The sequence below is a fragment of the Macrobrachium nipponense genome, chromosome 1 (assembly GCF_015104395.2).
Source record: "Macrobrachium nipponense isolate FS-2020 chromosome 1, ASM1510439v2, whole genome shotgun sequence".
In the NCBI taxonomy this organism is placed as follows: domain Eukaryota; kingdom Metazoa; phylum Arthropoda; class Malacostraca; order Decapoda; family Palaemonidae; genus Macrobrachium; species Macrobrachium nipponense.
The window spans coordinates 175,535,445-175,547,944 of NC_087200.1; the positions used below are offsets into that span (position 1 = coordinate 175,535,445).

The window sequence follows — 12,500 nt, forward strand, 5'->3', positions numbered from 1 at the left end:
TGAGAAACTTTGTTGTATTATGAAAATAACATATTTGATCATAAGGGCGCAAGTTAAAATCTCTGACCATATTTAAGAAGCCAACTTTCGCCGTTTTTTCCATGCCTGTTCAAAGTAATCATGACGTTTTAGTGACGACCATGGTTGGCTGCATTCTGTCTCTCAGTGGTGGTATAAAAAAAAATTGTGAAGACTCATTGACATTTGACCCTGTACTTTACCCCAGCATATATTACAAGAAATCCATCGATAAGTAAGTAATCTAACTGTTCAATAGAATTCTCTGAAACAACAATAATAACAAAAACTCTTCCTTAAGCTCAAAAAAAAATAAGAATTGAATATCTCATGTTGGACAACCCATTTATTTTCCACTATTGTAAAACCATTTGCACCATATTCATTTAATGCACAGTGTATTTAAATAAATATATACAATATAACAGTGTGTTTTATAAATTACATGCACTTAATGTACTGATATTAATGTGGGTAGCCAGGTAGGTCCGTAATACAAAATTTACGGAGCAGAAACTATCAGCAAATTGTGGGTGAAAGATCTTGGTGATCTTCATGATCATAGAGTAAACTGGACAGGGGTCAAGCTGTTTTTCAAAAGTAACCGCCCATACAAAGAATGTTGTGGAAAGTGCCATATTGGATCAAAATAAATCTACCAGGAGAGCATTGGCAATCTGAGATCGTGGATAAAAGTTCATCATATGGCCCATTCTCAAGCTAGTGTTTCAGCAGATCTGCCTACTAGACTCGACTCATATTGCAGCTAATGTGGACTAGAAGCAGATAGAGCCCTTCCATCAAAGTGCCGCCACACCAACCAATTCTAACCATACAAAAGTCTTTACTTCTCACCTATATATTCTATGTGAATACTCATGTCACCTGTCCTCTGTCCATATTCACCAGAGGTCAGGACCAGGACACTCAGTCGAAGTATATAGTCTTATTGTTAATTACGTAGTTTTGTGCCCTTTATTTTCACATAACCCTGATAGATTAGAATATGAAGACATTGATCTATTTTATATATGCTTGAAACTAAAAGTAATTTAAATTTACCCTAAAAGTATACATTTTGTCAAGATGAAAGAAACATCCAGAAAGCTTCTAGATATATACAAAAACAATAAATCTTGGAAGGTTTTGATAATTCTCTTGTGAGGCTGAGGCTCCTTTCATGTTCATGCATGCACAGCGTACAGTGTTATACTATGGGCAAACTATACAAACTAGCAGAGATATACAGAATCTTGAAGCATAAGAGTACAAATACACGTGCATATAACATACAACACATTCATCCATACGTCAAATAGGTTGGTTTGCTTATATATGTGCTTATAGACTGGTGTGTACAATGGCTGAAGGTGCTCCAGTGCCTTGCTTGACAGATAGTGGGTGATAGCTGGTTGTGTTACTCAGTATCACGACGACAATATTTACTTGTTTTCTCTATGAACAGGATTATATTGCATCATCATAAGCGGAAATGGTCATTATTTTAGTTTCTACATATTTATTTCGATTAATAGCCATCATCATATAATTAGATTAATTTTTTAGGAGTATAAATAATTTTGCAACATACAGGCATCTTGAACACAGTCTGACTGTTAAGCCTATTAGGTCTACTTTTATAATGCCGCAGAGTAGTTATGTTGACCAGCCCGAAGAACAAGTTAAATGCACTGCTAATGACGGCTGCCGCACCGCAAACCTTATCACTGTGCATTGAGCTAAGCAATGATAATAAAAAAAACTTCAAATCCCACAGGTTATGAGTTATGCCAGTGCACAAAAGGGATCATATTTATATAACCAAAGGGAAAATAGTGCTAGCTGAGATTTTGATAAGTTGTCAACATGTATGACAGTGGAAATGAAAAAAAAAAGTTTAACACTACTTGGCAACGTTATGTTGAGTGTGAGATTAAGGACGATACAAAAAGAATCCTGTTGCGTCAGATTTGAGTGTAGCTGTACATATTACTATGTCCGCGCGTATTGAGGCAAGAACACATGTGAACGTATAGACTCGCATATTTACACCTTTACAAACTCGAACATCCATACATAAGTATACAAAGAACGCACGGAGTCGTATATACACATGTAGATATTATATGCAACATATTTATCCATACGTCAGACTGAGTTGCTCATATATTTACTTAGAGACAGTCATGTACATATGCTCATACATATATACGCACAATCGCACACACCTATCAACAAGGACCTAAAACATAAACACACATGCATGTGTTCCCGGGGATATGCTTGAATATGCAAATGTGAGACTTACAGATTCGGCCTTGCATGCACGAAAATAGAAATACAGTAACTTCAATCGTGTACCACTCCCTACGAGGACCACGTATCTTACTGATAAAGTTGTGAAGATTTGACCTATGATAGCATGGTCATCCAATTTCTTGAAACGTGTCTCAAGTAACTGGGAGAGACACAGTGGTATCCACACAATGGTCGCCCTCAGAATGAATTTGACCCAGCCTGACATGTCCTTAATATTACAGTCCTGAAATTGGAGAATGTTACAGAAAGTGATCGGTGCGTCAAAAAATGAACTCTCTCGCTTCCCATCTTAAAGTAAAGGATAAGTGACTCATGTGTCAGTCCATTTCATCTGTATTTATGAACTAAAGGTGAAAAAGATCAGGATAGATTAGTGAAAATGATTGAAGCATCAACCTGTTACTTCCTTACTTCAACTCGAAAAAAACTAACGGATTCTTTATTCTGCGAAGTTTGAAATCGTGAAAAGAAACTGGCGAAACCTACTTCTGCTGCAGCCAATTTTTTAAAATTTAGTTCTTGTAAGCAGAAGATGAAATAGATTAGTAAAGCAAATTGTGTCTCACTCCTTTTCTTCCTTCAGTTCTGATGGTCAGGAAGAGATAATCCTTAACAGTTACGGGAAGATGGTAGTCATCCCTTCTAATCCTTGAAAGTGTGATATAATGAAAACTGGGAGATATTACCGTACTGCTAATTTTTGGTTGCAGTAAAAAGCTGCATAGAATTGCGGATTTATAAACTGAATATTAAGAGGTTCATGGCTTAATTTAAAAAGAATTCATTTTCAAATATAAATGAGACAGGTAGGTAGGGAAAGAGAGAGAGAGAGAGAGAATGTTAAGTCAGTAAATAGTTGTCCAGAAATCTTCATATGAAAGTTTACATAAAAGGTACTATATTTTCCCTCTTAACATTGTGAAATAATGATAAATTACATGAGTACCACCCACCTTCCAGAAATCTGTCCGGAAAAGCAGATCTTGTGTCAAAACCGGAGCAGTTCGGGTCGCTGCCACCTCCTCTCTCTTTCCAAACTCGAATAATGGCCTTTGGTGCGCTGAGCTTGGCAGGGACCCTTGGCCAAGCCTTTAGAATATGACGTGTTTTCTGTCACGCCATACACAGTCTGTTCTTGACTTCTGCCGCTTAGAGGTCATTATTGTTACTTGAAATATTCCAATCGCTGGCTATTGCTGAATTTCTCAACTCTTAATTCTATCATGTCACAGCTTTCAGCATAAAATTATAAATGGATCTGTCTGTGAATAGTCCGGTAGCTTTGATGGTGAGTAAAGGAGATGGGCAAAGCAAACACATTCAGCGTCATGTTTAGGACCAGAAGAGGACTTCCTCTGGAGGTTTCCTGTCCCTTCCAAAGGGAAAACTGCAGGACACAATAGGCAAGATAACGAGATGACGCAAACCGACATGTGAACCTTTTGGCACTTAAGACTCTATTTAGATATACAACCTCCAGTTTACTCGGGGCGTATGCTAAAATCTACGGTCAAATAGAGCGTTATTTCACCAACGAAAATTAAAATAAATACGCTATATTTTATTAGAAATAATTTTTCTGTACTGTTTAACGGGCACATTTTTAATTTTTTACATTTTCATTCTAATAAGTAAAATATAAATATCCTGTATCTTTAACTCAACGCAAAACACCATTTCAGACTTTCTTAACCACCCCCCTCTAACAACAACAAAGCAGACTGTAGGCTCACTCCCCGAGTAAGCGAACATGTTTAATATTGGCTTGTAATATTATTGCTTACAATTTTCCATTTCCCCAGATTTTATGTTATACTTACCTATAGTTCTTCGCCTTCTAACTTCATATGTCCTTCTGAAAGTTGGCTATAGAGATGAAGTCCTGCTTTTGTCATTCAGCAAAAGTGAACTTCAAATTGAGTGAAGTTGATGCCAAGAAAGCAGATGAAGAGTGAATAATGAAACACCAGTAATCCCCGTTAGGACTTTGTGCCGCCAGTGCGCCTTACGCGGTGCACTGTACGCAAATAAGGTTCTTTGCAGCGTCCCTTCGTCCACTAGCTGCAACTCCTTTCATTCTTTTGAACGTACCTCCACATTCATATACTATTTCTTCCATCTTACAATTGTTTCAACATTATGTTCAACGCTGAATGACCTCATAGGCCCCAGTGCTTGGCCTGCGGCGTAAATTTTATATTAATTTAAATTCAGTGTTCCAGTAATGCTTATTGTGGAAGCAGCAAAAAAAAAAACCAAAGGTATTCTGAAAAAACAAGAGAATTTTTCTGTATATGCAAAGTCGCTTTCCCATTATGCTGTTTATGTTCATGAGGATTTGCGTCAATAGATTCCTTTGAGGTTAAGACTTGCTCTCCTTCTGTATGCTCGTGGAGACTGACCCATGAGAAAAGTGCCTTTGGATGTAAGAATGCGAAAATATTTTGTTGTGAGGGTTAAGAACGATGTCGACATTTGATGCAATATACTACCAGAAATTTTGTTTATTGACAAGCCGTAGATCGAGGGGATAAGCGTTTGGATAGAATTCAGTCTGCGTTTCGAAGAGCAAAACACTTAAAGGATAAAGTTTATTTGCGTTCTATAATAAATCAATTGTACGTCCGACCTTCTTGTGGGAATAGTCGGGAAGTCCATTTTAGTCCACGAAAGAAATGAAGTGAGTGAACAGCACTTTGGCAGTAATAGCATGCAATTAAAGATCGCTGAGATTGCGGACTTATTTTTTCTTTGTGGTTGTGATTTGAACCGTGCTCGTTACCATTCGTGCTAAATGGTTTTGTATCACACCATGGTAGGATAAAAAGTCTGTACTTACTGAATTTACTATACTTTGGCTTAAATATTACACAAAATGTGATGAGACTAGATATGTATGTATATATGTATACTTGTCTATACATATTTAACTGTATAAATATTACATGCACATATATACGTTATATATATACACATATATGTATATATATTTATTTGTATTATATATATATATATATAATATATATATATATATATATATAATTATTATATATATATATGGATATGGGAAGCTTGCTATCAGCCAACATACAAAAAAATGAGTTGAAGGAGACGTCATGACCTAATAATTGTCCGTTTATTATACATGCTGACGTTTCGAGGACACAGCCTCATTTTCAAAGCTGAACAACGCAATTTTAATATATAAAAATATTACAAAGACTTAAGAATTAAGAAATTTACAAATTAAAAAATATTAATACTTTAAACAAAAATTTTAAAAATTAGAAAAACTAATATTCAACAGACAAAATGCAAGAAACAGACCGCTACCTTTCAAGAGGGGAACCAAGGACCTAATGACATAAAAAACAGAGACAGGGGCATACTCAAGACAGGTAGCGTTTTTGTGGAGGTAGTTTGATTGTTTAAAGAGGGAACAAGCTTCTTAATGTATAAAGATTCAGTTATTGCTAATTGATGAGGTGAGGTGGCTCTGGAGAGAATTTTAGAATGTTTATATTTGATATGTTGTTTACATTTTTCGGCATGATCACGTACATTAGAAAATTCTGGATTTGTTAATTTATTGCCTGTTCTGTAACTAACTCCCCGATGACAATCAATTCTGACTTTTAGTAGGCGACGAGAAGCCCCTACATATTTCCCCACCTTACATTTGGGGCAAGTATATAAATAAACGACATTGGAAGTCATCAAGGAACTTAGTTTGTCTTTATGTCTAAAGAGAGAAGCAATGGTTAACGGGTTCTTGGGTATAACTACTGTTAACTGCCGGGAGGTGTCGGTGAATAAGGTCATTTAACTGAACATAAAAAGACTTATCATGAAAAAAAGGAATAATAAAGTAAAATGCCAACTTGGGTACAGTAGGAATATTAAAAACAGGAACAAACTTACAATTAAGAAAATTATACAATTGTTTAAAAAAAAAGCTTGGATGGATAGCAGTTTTCTAAATGAGATTTCTTGGTGGAAACCAAACCAAGTGGAGGATAAATCAGTAAATGTTTGCTTTCTAAAAATAGAAGTATAGAAGCCCTGCTCGTTACAGGACACAAGTATATAAAAAAATGCAACCTGAGTGTAAGCTGTATTATTAAAAATAAAGGCTGTGTCCTGCCCTGCCAGTTCCGGTCTGGCATAAGGGCAAAGGATAAGCCTATATTTAAAACTAAATGTTGGTTTACAGTAAGGGGGGTGTTTGATGAATTTAAAACTTTGTCTTGTTGCTCAAGATTATTCCACGCGCTATTGTTTATTAAGTTATTTAACTTGCGTAAAATTGGCCAAGACAAAAAGAGCATTGAACTTTCAGAGAAATTTAAAGTAATTAATCCTAAACTACCCTACTTTTATGGCCTTCCCAAAACTCACAAACACAACCTTCCATTCAGACCCATTGTTTCATGTGCCGGAGCTTTCCATTACAAAATTTCTAAATGGTTAGCTGGCCTCCTTTCCCCTATTTTAGGCACTTTTTCTCCCAGTCACATTAAACACTCGGAAGATTTTTGTCACAAATTCAGAGAAGCACATATACCACTTCACAACATAAAACTTTTAAGCCTTGACGTAGATTCCCTGTTCACAAAAGTACCAGTACAGGACGTTCCTCAGTTTTTGAGGAAAAAATTATCCCCTTATTCAGATCATTTCCCATTGATGCTAGACAAAATAATAAAGTTATGTGTATCTAATAACGTATTTTCATTCGGGGGATCATTCTATAAGCGAAAATTCGGGTGTAGTATGGGCAGTCCTTTAAGTCCTGTTTTAGCCAATCTGTGCATGGAATACTTTGAAACTACAGTAATAAATGCAATAAAACCCCAAAATCATGCTGTGGATGAGATATGTAGATGATATTGTAACATTTTGGGATAATAAATGGGGCAATTTTAATGAATTCTTTTCAAAATTAAATGCATTTGTGCCCAGCATCAAATTTAAAGTTGAATGGGAAACAGACAACAAAATTCCTTGAATTGATGTTTTAATAATCAGAGACACAACAGAATACAAATTTACCATATACAGAAAACAAACGTTCTCACTTTCATACTTTCACTACTTTAGCTATCATGACATTCCTATCAAGATAGGCGTAGCCAGCAACCTATTCTTAAGAGCCTTACGAATTTGTTCTCCAGATTTCCTGGAAAAAGAATTTGAACTAATTCGTAAGCAGCTATCGTCTTTAAGGTATCCTGACCACATAACTGAGAAAGTGATTCACTAAGCAAACGTAATTTTCTACCGACCCCCTCAAGACAAGACCAGAAACACACCCAACAATAAAATAAGAATTCCACACCTGGACAGGATTAAGACGGTGACCCAGACCCTCAGAAAATCTAACCCTTTTGCATTTACTTACCCAAATACCTTGGCCAAATCCCTGACTAACGTCTAACATAAGACATCCCCCAAGGATACAGGCATTTACAAAATCCCATGCCTGGACTGTGACCAATCTTACATCAGATTTACAGGAAAATCACTTCCCCAGAGATTAATACAGCACAAATGTTCAGTTAGGTATGGACAACAGAACTCAGCTATTTTCAACCATATAAATGAGCATAACCATAGTATAAACTGGAATTTGTCACATACAATTTATAGCAGCAGCTGCCGGTACAAGAGTCAAATGATGGAATTGGCCTTGATTAAATAGAGGCAGGTAATGAATATCTCAAAGGGAGCATGGAACTCAGATATCATCGACAAGGTTTTCATTCAACCGACGCTTAAGAAGATTAAAGGAAGATTATCATCGGGAGTGACCTAAATTGGCTTACCAGTAACTTTTTTCATTCATCTACCTGAAGAGGGAGACAGCAGTCTCTGAAGTATAGTATTTCTCTCTCTATATTCCTCTCTCTCTATATATATATATATATATATATATATATATATATATATATATATATATATATAAGAGATCCTCACTTGAAAATGAAAGAAGGAAGTACCAAGACTTTCAAACTTTTATTCAAGTCATCTTCAGTACCCTGAAGATGACTTTGGAATAAAGTTGAAAGTCTTGGTACCTCCGTCTTTCATTTTCACGTGAGGATCTCTTAATAATATGATATAATATATATATATTATATTATATATTCTATATCTATATATATATATATATATATATAGATATATATATATATATATATAGTTTGTATGTATGTATGGGTGTATATATATAAATGGTTGACTTATGCAGTGACTGAAAAAATATAATCCATTGATTTACCTGATTGTGCTGATTTTCAACTTACAATGATACTTGCATATCTAGTTATTTGTTACATTCTCAGAACGGTCTTAAAATTCATTTGTGAATTTCTGAGCTGTATTCAAATGGATTTTATATTGTGATGTTAATTCTTTATTTTTGTAACCCATTTTTTAAAATTTCATGAACATTAATGATATTAAAAGAGACAGACATACTTGAAAAGTTAAGGACCTCATAAAAGTTAAACAGAAATATAAAGAAAAATTTTCCTATTATCTTTTCATCAACCTGGTCCTATAGACAAAGACGTAGTGTAATTGACGTTGCATTTGTCTTTTAGCTTGGACAGATACAATGCAAATATCGTTTTTCTTTAGGAATTAAAAGATTCATTTCCTTTCCTTCTACGTCTTTCGGAAACTGTGATTGCTCTCAGCTTAGGAGGTTGTTAGAGAGAGTCTTGCCATTTTTGTCGTAGTTTTCATTTCGGGCATTATTACGATAACAATCATTCTACCGCCTGAGAACTAAAACTATAATGTTTAAGGCAGGAGATCGTAGGTAAGGCCTGACATCTAAAGGGGATGCTAATAGTCTACATTACAGCAATTTATGTATTAGATTGACCACTCTTTTTGCGACGCTCTTGCTTCGATGCACCGTCGCTGACAGGACTGCAGGATTGGTTTCTCAATTTTGACTTTTTTCTTTAGTATTCATTGTGTGTGTCTGTTAGTACTTGTAAGAAAAAGGAAGTTTGTTCTAGCTCGTCTTGACCACACCCGCCTGCAAAAATAACGAAATCGCTTACAAAAGTTTTAAGCAAGAAATGTGATAATAGTGACTTTTTAAATCGTAAGCCCTCGTTTCCCTTCAGCCAGAACATGAGAGCATGCCGTATTTGTTGTCAAAATCTTACCATGTTTATTTTCAGATTAAGTCCTACATTGATTACATAATTATCTGTCCATTTTTCCCGCATTGATAGGAGGGTTAATTAAAGCGTTTTCAGTAACGTTTTTATATGAGTCTTCTCTGAACGTTTTCCATGGGTGACTGCTTGACGGATCCAGTTTGGCCTTCGAGGGTTTGCAGAAAATAGAAGCTACTGTGTCTTTTTTATAATATAAAAGTGTAATGAAAATATCGGTTAGTTTCTGTCTTTATATTTGAATGTTGTTGATTCCCCTCACTGTATAATTTGAATGCATGCTGCTGCAGTGTGGTTGTGATAAATAAGAAAGCTTTCTTGGAATTAACCTAAAATATGTCACATTGATTCCTTACCTTGAAGGTCAGTACCGTTCCCAACCGCTCCCAGAGCTCAATAAGTAATTAGGTAATTTTCCCTGGTGTGAACTGAAATTTCGGTTGATCGACTATTATTGATCCTTCACTAATCACGCATGCTGAATTGACCTTGAACGAAAAATAAATGGTTTTTGGCACGTGTGCAATTTGTCTGAATGTACACATTTCTTTTTATGAGACAAATAGATATATGTATTCAGTAACTTCTCCCTAATATCTCACTCTATTATTTAATGTACTCTTAATCCACACTTCTCTCCCGATATTAGACCTCAGTTTGTCCCTTTCTCAGTCAGAATCTTCCTAAACACTTTTCCTTATGTTCTCCAATAGTATGCCTTGAAAAGTTCTGCTCCCACCTCTTTCCCTCATAAGGTATAAAACTTGTTCCCTTTACACATTCTTACACATTCTTTTAGAACTTTCCCATCCTGCGGTCAGCCACTTTATTACACTGTACAGCAGTGTTTCACTTTCAAATCCTTCAGTTCTTGTTGATTCTGATTGCTTAACCTCTTAAGTGCTCTTTTGACATTCTGAGTAGTTGCTTTTAACAGCATTCTTTAGTTTATATTAACCTCTCTCACCCTTGCATCTCTCAGAGCTACCTCTCATTTACTCAATTAAAAAAGGTGCATCGTCTGCAGATAGTGTATCCCTATCAATTCCAAAGTTCATGTGCTCATTTCATTAACCTTTCTTCCCACATTTACTTCCCTCCAGTATGGCTTTTTCTCTTCCATGAATTTTCAATATTTCCCGTTTTTACAACATAAAATTTTGACTACCGTATATATATATATATATATATATATATATATATATATATATATATATATATATATATATATATATATCTTACTCTATATCTGGTCACAAAAGGTTGGGGGTCATAGGTGTGACATCTTCGTAGTCCATACTGACACACCTAGTGATAATTGCAGCCATAAGGAAATAGTGTTTTCTTTCCACCATGCCCTTTGCAGCATGGTTGTAGGCGATTATGTTATATCGTTGGGAATGTTGAAGTGGCTACCCATTAATGGAGCTTATGCATGCACACTTACTGTTGCTTCTGTCACAGCTATCACCTCCAGCCAACGGAATCGCTGGGATAGTGATAGGAGTCCAACTAGGTCGATATGAAGGTATCTAAAGCATTGTCAGTGTGGAAATTCCCTGGTGCCAGATTCCACTTGCCAGGCGGATTTGCTTCTCTGGCACTTAAAGCCCTGTTTGGTCCATTTCTTGTCATGGGAATTGTGGCATTGTTCTTCCTGATGGGTGTAGCAGACTGTGGATGAAGTTGGCCTTTGGTCTCATAGGGGATGTTTTGATGTTTGGTGCCTAGAGGGATGTTTTTCTAGAGCAGATGTGTGATTCAGGTGTGGTTGTCATTGATTTCTGTATCTGTTGACTTGGCATCAGTGAGTTCATTGTAGTTTATTCTGGATTGAGCTCTAGTTACTTCTGTTTGGAAAATCCATCAGCCACTGGGTATTCTTGCTGGGTATATGTTGAATCTTGCATCCAAATTTGGTAGTGGCTGAAGGTTGTCACTGCTGTTGGGGAGAATATAGTTCTTGAATTTTGTGATTGGGGCATGATTAAGATGTTGATATATTAGAATGGTGAAGGTGTACCCTCAAGATTTGCTGTAGATGTATGGTGTTTGCAAGAGGTTCTCTGTTGAAGTTACTATATTTCTTCTTTGCCACGAGAGTGAGATTGGCTGGAGGGTTCTGGAATGCTAGAGGTGTTGTTAAAGTATCATAAACAGAAAAGTAGGTCCCCCAAAGATGCTATTTATCAGTTGCCAGAAGGTAATCCTAGAAGTTTGGAGGCTGAACACTAAGTTGTTGAAGGATTATGTCCCAAATGTATGATGACTGCTGTTATTGGGGGGTGTTTTCTGGATAAAATGGTACTTGGAAATAATAACCCATCATAAGGGCAAACTTGGAGAGGACTTTTTCCAAATAGAGGGTGGAGGTGATGTCTACCTTGTTTGGGAGCGGGCAGGGGTCAGGCTCAGTTTTGAGGTTCAAGCGCCTGTAGTCCTTGCAGGGGCACCAGGCTCTTTCTGTTTTTTTTTTTTTTTTTTTAACTGTGTGCAAGGGGTTTGTCCAAGGGCTGGTGGCTTTCTGTTAAATGCCATTCTTTCCATCTCCTTGAAGACCTCCTTCACAGGGCGGTTTCTCAGAGGACAGGCGACAGAACCTGACATTCCTCTTTGGTTCTCCATCCAGTTATTGAACACCAACGTTGCTCAACATTGCTGATCGGACGACCAGCAGTGTAACGGACCTGTTACTACATATTCCAGCAAATATATCTCGGGATGTGAATAAAAAAAACAAAAAACAAATGTACACTTTATGGAACATCAGTGGCCCCTGTGGGCTTGTTCCATATGAATAGGTTTCATTTTCTGAATAATAATAATAATAATAATAATAATAATAATAATAATAATAATAATAGGGTAGGGAAAAACTCTCTATCGCGAGTGTATATATAATGTTCTAAAGGGTCTACAATAAATACAAAGTGTTAAGAGTCCGTGTATAATTTTTAAGACTTTACA

General features: G+C 36.1%; 1 long non-coding RNA gene across 1 annotated transcript in view; it reads left to right on the top strand.

The window, feature by feature from the left end:
- The window catches only part of LOC135220315 (uncharacterized), a 254,594-nt gene that overhangs the window by 94,564 nt on the left and 147,530 nt on the right, over positions 1 to 12,500 (top strand). The gene's annotated exons all lie outside the window — the stretch shown is intronic.